At 32.7% G+C, this 11,163-nt stretch overlaps 1 protein-coding gene across 1 annotated transcript in view; it reads left to right on the forward strand.

The window, feature by feature from the left end:
• Positions 1–6,924: 6,924 nt before the first annotated feature.
• LOC114333574 (pyridoxal phosphate homeostasis protein) overlaps positions 6,925–11,163 on the forward strand; it is a 28,253-nt gene continuing 24,014 nt past the window's right edge. The window contains exon 1 of the mRNA XM_050643448.1: positions 6,925–7,057. The gene's annotated coding sequence lies outside the window, so the exon portion shown is untranslated. The remainder of the gene's footprint in view (positions 7,058–11,163) is intronic.

An 11,163-nucleotide genomic window follows, 5' to 3' on the forward strand; every position in this document is an offset into this window, starting at 1 on the left:
ATGCTAAATTTGCAGTTATGGAGACCTATTGGATTTTGAAGATTAGGTCCTAAAAGCCAAAAAAAGTTAGGTTTTCCATAAAGTGGGGGCAGGGCCCATTTTACTACTAGGCCAGTGAGGCACCCGGAAAGATCATCAAAAAAATTTTATTGCAATAAAACAAGATAAATTTTTAAATTTGTCAACTGTGGTCTTAGAACCACATGAGCCACACTTTGAAAATCTTTCTACGTATCATACACAGTAGAATCAGAGATAAATGTGAAGAAGACCAGGATGAAACACAATTTGGCTTCAGAAATGGACTGGGAACCCGGGTCGCACTCTTTGCACTAAATGTATTATTGAAGAAATACCGAGATCAAAGGAAAGACGTATTTGCGGTATTTATTGACTATGAGAAGGCCTTTGATCGAGTAAAACATCACAAATTAATTAAAATATTAAAGGATTAAGGAGTTGATAGTCAAGATGTACGAATCATAGAAAAATTATACTGGCGTCAAACAGGGACAGCTTGGATAAAAAGAAAATTAACAGAAATATGCAAAATACAAAGAGGTGTCAGATAGGGTTGTATACTGTCCCCACTGTTATTCAATTTATATTCAGATAGAATATTTAAAGAAGCGCTCCATATTTTGGAATGGGGTGTGAAAGTTAATGGAATTCTGATAAATACAATCAGATATGGAGACGATACAGTTATTTTAAGTGATGATATGAATACATTACAACACCTTTTAAATGCCATTGACACAGTGGGAAGAGAGTTTGGCCTAAACAAAAACTGTTCAAGAACAAAATACATGTTATTTAGCCGTTTGGCACATCAAGATTCACAGTTATATGTTGATGGTCATATAATTCAAAGAGTACCCAGTTTTAAATATCTTGGTTGCCATACTGAACAAATAGATCCAGATAAAGAGATAAAATGTAGAATCGAGATAGCCCGCACGATATTTTAAAAAATGAGGTCATTCTTCTGTAATGATAACTTGCAACTTAAACTTCGAAAGCGCATGATTAAATGTTACATTTGGTCAGTCCTCTTGTATGGTGTCGAAGCATGGACATTAAACATATCGACCATTAATCGTTTGGAGGCCTTGGAAATGTGGCTGCACAGATGTACACTGAAAATACCATGGACGGCTACTCTGACAAGTGCGGCAGTCCTTAAGAGAGCAAATGCTGCCCGCGAGCTGCTTGATAACATCAAATATAGAAAGATGGCCTATTTTGAACACGTAGTAAAGAGAGACCGGTATAATATTCTTCAACTTATTATGATTGGTAAAATCGAAGGACGCAGAGGAATTGGTAGAAAGCAGGCCTTTTGGTTGAAGAATATCCGGGAGTGGACAGGAATAAAGAAAGCAGAACAACTATTTAGAATAGCTCGAGACAGAGACAGTTTCGCCATGTTAATCGCCAACGTCAAGAGGACTTGATAGGGCACGTTAAGAAGAAGAAGGTCTTAGAACAATTAAAAAATTTGATATCAATATTAACTAATTAACTTAATTAATACTTATTATTATTAAATTATATTTAGGGGCCTGAAAACTATGTAGTGCCTCGGGCCTGATTTTAAGTAAAATAGGTTCTGAGTGGGGGACTTTCCATTTTTTAATTTAATTTTCCATTTCCAACAATCATTTTTTCCGATTATAGCGCCATCTATCCATAATTCGAAAAAAATGTCTCGAATAAAAGTTACTTATTTTTACATAAGTAATCCAAATCTGCAATAAAAAATTGGGGCTCCTATTTAAGATTTTAAAGTAATCCCACCTCGGTGGGGGGTCGTGTGGTTTGGTGTCATTCGATAGATTTTTCAAAAATATTGAATACATTTATTTTTCAGTTTTTCGATCTAATGTTCATTTCGCGAAACATCGCAGAGTTCGTATTTAAAATGTTAAATTTACCCCCCACCCCTCTCGGTGGGGGGTCGTGTTTAGTATCATTCGATAGATTTTTTGAAAAACATTGAACACGTATTTTTTAGTTTTTCAATCTGATGTTACCTCGCGAAATATTCGCTTTTTTGAGAAACTTTGTGATTCGCCCATTTCTTTACGCCCTGCTCAAATCGTCAGATTTTTTAAATATACACTGTTTTGCATGTACCTACTTAACTTACCTCATCTTAACCTGACGATTTCGACCGTTTCGTTTTTCTATGGATAATTTTTTTTTCGGACTTCCCTTAACGAACTCTCCTGTATTAAGAGCCAATCAATATATGGTCGGGGGACATTTACAGGGTACAAGGTTTCTCCCCATGTGATAACCTGACGCGCTCGAGTAACTGCAAAAATCCCCGCTTGGGCTCCCCTACCATAAAAAATATACCTACCTATCCCTATTAAAATTATTATATAAAATAATATACTAAACTTAGTTTTAATCGCCATCTCCACATTGCTCTTGGAAGCATTAAAAAAATTATTCAGTAGATAAAGAAACCACAAAAAATTTATTAATTAGATAAAGAAACCACTGAAAAGCAAACTATTTTTTAAGTATGAAAACTAAACTGTAGAGGTCAGTATTAGTGTAGGCTGAGTTGGTAAATAAATAATAATGATTATTGAAACCAGCTCATACATAATAAAACTCCAAGAAGGGGTGTAGTACATAGTATTATACAAAAGAGAGGAATAAATAAAATTAATGAATTTATTTTATATTCTCATTGGTTTGCAATGGTTTGCAACGACCCATGATGTGAAAGGCAACGACCAAATTTAAAAATAGTCATAATGGCGTCATCTATTCAGAGTAGTGTGAAGTTACTGTTCAACCTGTAGTGCAACTCATCGAATCCCTTCTCATCGAAAGAAAGTTCATATACACCCTTATCGTATACAGCCACTTCATCGAAAGCCCCAACTCATCAAGTGGACATTTAATATACATTCACATTAAGGCTATGGGTACATAATTCGCAAATATTTTACGTGTATCCCTACTTTTTCTGTCTTTACACGGCAAATTACGTGTAGTAAAATTCACACTGGTGTGGATATGTAAACATTACTAGAATGTCATTCTACTTGAAAATGTCATAATTAATTTAAAGAGATGGCTTTTGAATGTTCTTGGATAACTGTTATTTTTATAATTGCAAATTATTAATTCAGTTAATAAATGTGATAATTTTTTCACTAACTATGTTTTCAGTGATTGTAATAATTTATTTGTACAACAAAAACTAATAATCAATCGAGAAAAGAGGAAAAGTGTTAAAGTGATTTTTTAATAATATGTTGTTATTTTGGAACGCTTACAATTTTGAACATCTCTAACAACAAAATACTTGGATCACAGGATATATCTGATGTATTCTCTGCTTGGATCTTCCACAAATAATACACAATAAATAACTTTTTATTAAGTTCACGTCTTAATTATTTATCAAATACACTATATCAATAATATTTAATCAATTTCTCAAAATATTCCCGATGCAATGTCAAATATTTAAAATTGTCACTGATTGTCAGTGTCTGACTGACAATATATGCTGACAATATTATATTCGGTTGAGTGCGTTGTAAGACAAAGACAGATTTGGAAAATATTACCACGGCATTGTGTTCATTTTTTTCAAATCCTGAAAAAACCAATAAATATTTTTGAAAAATTTAAACGCAGAATGAAAGACTAAATTATTACCGAGGGCCGAAAGTCCCTTAGAATAAATAAAAAGTTTATTTTGAATGAGATATTTGAAATTAAAAATCACACTAAATTTTCTCTTAGTTTTTTCACCCCTGTAACTTATTAAAATAAACATTATAGAAGTTCTTAGGGACTTTCGGCCCTCGCTAATAACGTAATCTTTCATTATGCGTTTAAATTTTTCAAAAATACTTATTAGTTTTCTCAGGGTTTGAAAAAAATGAATCCCCATTTGAATAGCATTGCAGCCGAAAATACGTACCGATCCTCTTAACGTCTAAATTTACTATTTTAAAGTGGTTTAAAACTCAATCCCATTTATAAACTATACTTCCTATTAAATCAATAATTAAATAAAATTCAATAATTTAAACTAAAGTACAATAAATATTACGCAAATACACTTTTCTTCCAGGGCAATCACTTTTACGTGTTTATACGAGTTTTTATATTCTAAATTAAATTCTCTTTTCGCCTTTTCTAGTTTTTCTAGAAAATACTTAAAATTGTAGCAATTAGCAATACATGCAAGGCGAGATTCAATTATTATTTAAGCAGAGGCTGGAGAGGCTACAAATATTTTGAGCGTGTCTAATAATATATCTTCGTCTAATTTACTTACCGTTGCACGTCATCCGCGTCATAGCCTGTGACGTCACATGATACCAACACGAAATATTTGGGAGGTAGGTGTGTTCTTTCTTAGAATCATTTTGCCTAGTACACTGTAATGACAGCCACTAGACATATTTTATTATATACGCGTAGAAATAATATTTGAAGATTTCTATTAATGTTAACCTAAAGAAATACACAATAATATGTTTTATTTAATTTGTATAAATGGATTATAAGGCGTTTTTATGAAGCACATTTGCTCGGAACACACTGTAACTGTAATCGAACGAAAGGTGACATTTTAGAATAAATTGGTAACATTTATTTGACAGTTGCGGTGATGACACTTCATATTTGTTTATATTCTTTACTATAAGTATTTGTTTTATTATATTTACTGTTTTTATTATTTACTTTAACGTAAGATTATAACTTAATTCTTGTTCTCTATTTCTAAAGTTTTTATTTATCTACATTGAATATTAATTTGTTTTGTTGTATAACCCACGTTTACAATAATTATGTGATCTATTTGATTTAAAATGGATTCAGGATTTTTTTATACTTTGGCAACTATGTCAACTTAGATCTCTGGCGTAGATAATGACGTGCAACGGTAAGTAAATTAGACGGACTGTAGGTAATATGTAGGTATGTCCCAGTGATGTCTCCCTCCCACCATCTCCCACATCACTGGTATGTCCTAATTGTTTATTTATTTATTAAAATAATTTTATTGGCTTTTCGAAATTAAGTTTTCCTTTACTTCTACAAAATTAATGTGGTTATTTGATTTGTTAATTATCAATTCAATTTCTAAATAATATAACGATAACTATATATTCTTTTAGACACCTACATAATATATTTTTATTTTTCTTAATATGTATGTGAGTTGGTGTGTAGACGAATAGGCTCGTATACGATTTGGTACGTATGCGTTTTGGGTGTATGAGAGTTGGGATTCGATGAGTTGACTATCTATGAGTTGGGTACGATCATAGATGTAGGATCCACAAACCATACATACTTATAGACGTTTCACGACCATGTTAATCTTTCGGATCGAATTAACGCCATCTCTTGATTGGAATGGGAACTAAATTGACAAATTTTAGTTACGTAAGAATTTCAAATTATAAATTTTGAGGGACTTTTGATGAAATTTCGCAGGAAATTAAAACAACAGAAAGACAATTCAATGTTTTATTCCATATTTTACTGAAAACTTCAAATATTCCAATTTGTTTTCAAAATGCTAAACACTACTGCTATGTGTCACGTGAAAGCACTGATATGTATCGAGTTGAATGAAAATTTTTAAAAGAATCTTGTACATAGGATGATTGTTTAGATAAATATTACCTTATAATCTTTTACAAACTTCCAAAAATATATAGGTCCGAAATGTTGATGACACACTTGTCTATTGGAATAAAATGTTTCAGGATCTATTATAATGTTTTTTTAATGTGGAGAAACACAACACGGGATGATCAATGTAAACTAAAAATTCTACTCATAAAAATGGAGAGGAAGTTAATACACTTATTAAAATTGTGATTAAATCTAATTAAAAACGTAACACCACTATAATAAAATAATTAAGCCACAAACTGTAAAATAAAAAGTAAATAACAAATTAATTTAATTGTCAACTGTCAGTTGTTAAATATGACAAGAGAATTGACTCACAGCGACATCTCTGGATTGGAATGATAACTAATTTGCTGTCTTGACCTTGACAATTTACGTGAAACGTCTATGTGTATGTATGGTTTGTGGTAGGATCCACAAACCATACATACTCATAGACGTTTCACGTAAATTGTCAAGGTCAAGACAGCAAATTAGTTACCATTCCAATCCAGAGATGTCGCTGTCAGTCAATTCTCTTGTCATATTTAACAACTGACAGTTGACAATTAAATTAATTTGTTATTTACTTTTTATTTTACAGTTTGTGGCTTAATTATTTTATTATAGTGGTGTTACGTTTTTAATTAGATTAAATCACAATTTTAATCAAGTGTAGTAACCTCCTCTCTGTTTTTATGAGTAGAATTTTTAGTTTACATTGATCATCCCGTGTTGTGTTTCTTCACATTAAACAAAAACAATATAATAGATCCTGAAACAGTTTATTCCAATAGACAAGTGTGTCATCAACATTTCGGACCTATATATTTTTGGAAGTTTGTAAAAGATTATAAGGTAATATTTATCTAAACAATCATCCTGCAAGATTCTTTAAAAAAATTTTATTCAACTCGATATACATCGAAATCAGTGCTTTCACGTGACACATAGCAGTAGTGATTAGCATTTTGAAAACAAATTGGAATATTTGAAGTTTTCAGTAAAATATGGAATAAAACATTGAATTGTCTTTCTGTTGTTTTAATTTCCTGCGAAATTTCATCAAAAATCCCGCAAAATTTATAAATTGAAATTCTCACTTAACTAAAATTTGTCAATTTAATTCCCATTCCAATCAAGAGATGGCGTTAATTCGATCCGAAAGATTAACATGGTCGATGTATGGTTTGTGGTAGGATCCGCAACCGCTACTAAAGTCAAAGTCACAAGTCATTAGTCATAATCAAAATATTGACAGAACAGCTGATTTTGACTCTTGACCTGTGCTTGGTGGTGTGAACAGCGCTTGGCTCCGCGTTCTACGAATACGAGGTCTTTCCTAAGTACTAACGTACCTAACCTACCCCAAATTGTTTTTGTCTGGGTAAGTTGAGCATTAGCTTAATCATTTGAATACTTCTTTCTTTTTTATAGGCTTAATTTGATATATTTTGTTATTTTTCTTTTTTATATATTGTTTATTACAAAACTTGCACTGACTGGCTTTTTGTATTATGAGTAACGAACAGGGGGGTACGTCCCCCCTCAAACCCGTCGAGAACATAATTTTAGATTCCGCATCAAATAGTAATAACGATATTTCAAATAGTAATAACGATATTTCTAACTCCCATAGCCTATCTCAGAACGATAAAACCCATCAGGAACAAAAAATTATCAACCTCTACTCCGAAAAAGATAATGGGCCCTTTTTTGTGTATTTAGAATCAACAAACATAGATACGAAAGTAGGTTCGTTTAATGGGATTAAAATTGCTAGAGATATTTTCAATTTAAAATTAAAAGATATTCGAAAAATACATAGTAAAGGCCTTAATCGAATTGCAATTGAATTTATTAATTTTGAATCAGCTAATCAATTTTTAAATAATAAAACTTTGTTAGACAAGGGTTATAAAATTTATATTCCCTTTAATTTTGTTACTTGTAAGGGTATAGTTAGACAAATTGATCTAGAGATTGGTGACAAAGAATTGTTGGATTGTTGCAGTACAGGCTCTGACATCGAAATACTAAATGTTAGAAGACTCAATAGGAAGGTATTCAAGAATGACGTAATCACGTATGAACCAACAGGCACAGTACTCTTTACTTTTAAAGGTGTAATAATGCCTAAAATAGTAAACTTTTATGGCATGCCGAAACTAGTTAACGTTTACGTAGCACCAGTTACTCAGTGTTTCAATTGTTTAAGGTTTGGGCACACTAAAACAATCTGTAAGAGTAAAGATCGTTGCATTAACTGTGGTGAACTTGCCCATACTGAAGCATGTGAAGTCAGATGCTTCTTCTGCAAGGGACCCCACAAAGCCACTGATAAGAACTGCCCCGAATTCCTGAGGCAAAAAAACATTAAAGAATTAATGGCATACGAAAATATGACTTTCTATGATGCCAACGAAGCAGTCACAAAAACATATGTAGAAAAAGATAAGTTTATTATGTATGCCAGTGACTTCCCAGTTCTTAGGAATAGGAAGTCCAATAATATCCCAAACAATAATGTTAGCATCAACGACTCTGTCACGCCCTCCCAAAGAAGAACTCATAACTTCAAATCCTCCACTACCAAACGCTCATTTCAACAGGTGGTCTCTAACTCAAACAACAAAAGACGAGTCATTCAAAAAGGGTACGACAAGAAAGCTCATGAAGAAAACCTCTTTTTCCCTAATTCACGCCCCGAAAAATCAACATACTCTCCCTCCCAACAACAAGCCTCAACATCATATAACACAAACACAGAAAAACCCTCATCAAACTCTCTACAAAACTTAGCCTGGCATCCCAGTGCATTGCAACATATTCAACATTCTGACTCAGATACTTTATATAATACCAGAAACGCTTGTCTACATTTTCTCAATAATGCGACATTCGATAATTTAAATATTCTCAAAAATATATTATCCCAGACAAACTTGGACTATATGGACCAAGATTCAATCTCAGACTTTGACTCTTTATAACTTCCTATACACCACAATGTCTCACAACCCAAAACTAAAAATAATACAATGGAATATCAGAAGTGTTAATGCAAATAGGGATAACCTGATTAGTCTAATATCCGAAATGGATCCAGATATCATTTTCATCAATGAAACATGGCTTAAGCATGATGCCAGATTTTCTTTAAACTTTTATAACATCATCCGACAAGACAGGGATGATTCATTTGGTGGGGTGGCAACATGCATTAAGAAATCCATAAGGTTTTCGACAATCAAAAAATTCAATTCAGCTCTAGTTCAATACATAATAATTAGTATCAGTAACCTATACCTTATAAATATATATTCTAGTTCAAATATGGCAATCACTGCCACCTTACTAAACGAAATGGTAGAAGGTATACCCTTAAATAATCTAATCATTATGGGGGATTTGAACTCACACCATCCCGCTTGGGATAAAGGGGTATGCAATAAAGGTGGTAAAGTTATTTTTGATTTTTCCTTTGATAATGACCTTACAGTGTTAAATGATGGCTCAGCAACGTTATTTCAAGACTCTAATAAGAACATCAGTGCAATAGATCTTGCAATTGTGAGCAACAGTATGTGTTTGTCGTCTGAGTGGGGTGTTATCCAAGACTGCGGTAACAGTAACCACTTTCCCACATACATTAAATTAAATATAGAGGACCTTAATGGAATAGAAAGACACCTACTTAAACCATACAAAACAAGAAACACTAAAAAAGCTGACTGGAATACCTATTACCAGAACATATTATTAAACAAGCAAAACTTGTCAGAAATCAAAGACTATAAGGATTTCCTTACAGTCATAAACACAGCGGCAGATGAAGCAATCCCTTTCAAAAATTGTGGGGTACAGGGTAGACCCAGGAATCCATGGTGGGACGAAGAGTGTTCCTTATGGATCAAAACACGAAAAGAAGCAATCTCCAATTTTAATAATTCCCCCTCTATAGAAAATTTCATCGAAACAAAACGCATCATCGCTATGACTAGGAGGAACTTAAAAACAAAAAAGAAATACAAATTTAAAAACTTTTGTGAATCCTTAAACAGAGGATCCAATATCACTTACGTTTGGAATAAAATTAAAAAATTTTCCAATTATCACAATAATAAAGTTGTTCATAATCCGCCAGATAATATCAAATTAGAAATATTAGGTAAAATGTCTTCAATAAACATTGATCCCAATTTTAATATGTCATATGATAACCAAGAAGTTGCTCCCTTTTCAATCCATGAGTATAATTTGGCGTTAAATAATAAAAAAGATTCTGCGCCAGGTATCGATGACATATCTTACTTGATGTTAAGAAACCTCCCACTGGCAGCCAAAAACACACTGTTAAGAATTTACAACCTTTGTTTGAGTGGGGGTCCTGTTCCTGTGGAATGGAAAAAATTTAATGTAATTAACATCTTAAAGCCTCAAAAAAACCCTACTTTGTCTGAGAGTTTCAGACCAATAGTCCTATCATCCTGTGTACTTAAAACTCTCGAAATCATAATTAAAAATCGTCTGGATTGGTTTATGGAACACAATTCACTATTTAAAATTAATCAATCAGGTTTCAGGAAAGGTAGAGGGACATATGATAATTTAGCTCTTTTACACTCTACGATTTTAGAAGCATTTGAATCTTCCCAAACGGTATTAGCCATTTTTCTAGATATTAAATCAGCCTACGACAATGTTGAAATATACAACCTTTATAATAAACTTAAAAATTTAAACCTCCCCTTGGCTTTAATCAACCTTATCCTTAAAATCCTACAAAATAGACTTTTATATTCAAGAGCTGATGACGGCAATTTCTTGGGACCATACCAAACTTCTAAGGGGCTACCTCAAGGCTCTCCCTTAAGCACCATTCTTTTTAACATATACATTCATGACCTTTTCTATTTATTCTCTAACGAAGTGAAAATATGTGGGTATGCAGATGATTTAGTGTTGTATATTAGCGGTAAAGACATTCATAGTATGACAAATAAGATCATCCCAGAAATTACAAACACTCAAAACTGGCTAGAAGCTCATGGGTTGTCTATTTCAATTGATAAATGTGAAGCTGTGTGGTTCACAAGAGGTCAACGCAAAACAAACCCCCCTATAATCACTCTTAATAATAACAATAACATTCCCTTCAAAAATCAGGTTAAATTCTTGGGCATCACTTTTCATAAAAACTTGAAATGGGACCCTCACATAGACAAAATTGTACTTAAAGCAAAGAAAAATATCAACATATTGAGAGCATTGTGTGGAGTTTGGTGGGGTGCAGACCCCAAGATTCTAATTATGGTCTTTAATGCTTTGATTAGGTCTCATATGGATTATGGTTCCTTTCTGTTCAGCCCAATTACACAGAAATGTAGCAATAACCTAAATAAAGTATTTTTCGAAGGGCTCAGAGTATGCCTGGGATGCATGAAATCCACTCCGCGCTTAGCAATCTTAGCTGAATCTGCTCAGATTGAC

Source organism: Diabrotica virgifera, chromosome 2 (genome assembly GCF_917563875.1).
Source record: "Diabrotica virgifera virgifera chromosome 2, PGI_DIABVI_V3a".
Taxonomy (NCBI): domain Eukaryota; kingdom Metazoa; phylum Arthropoda; class Insecta; order Coleoptera; family Chrysomelidae; genus Diabrotica; species Diabrotica virgifera.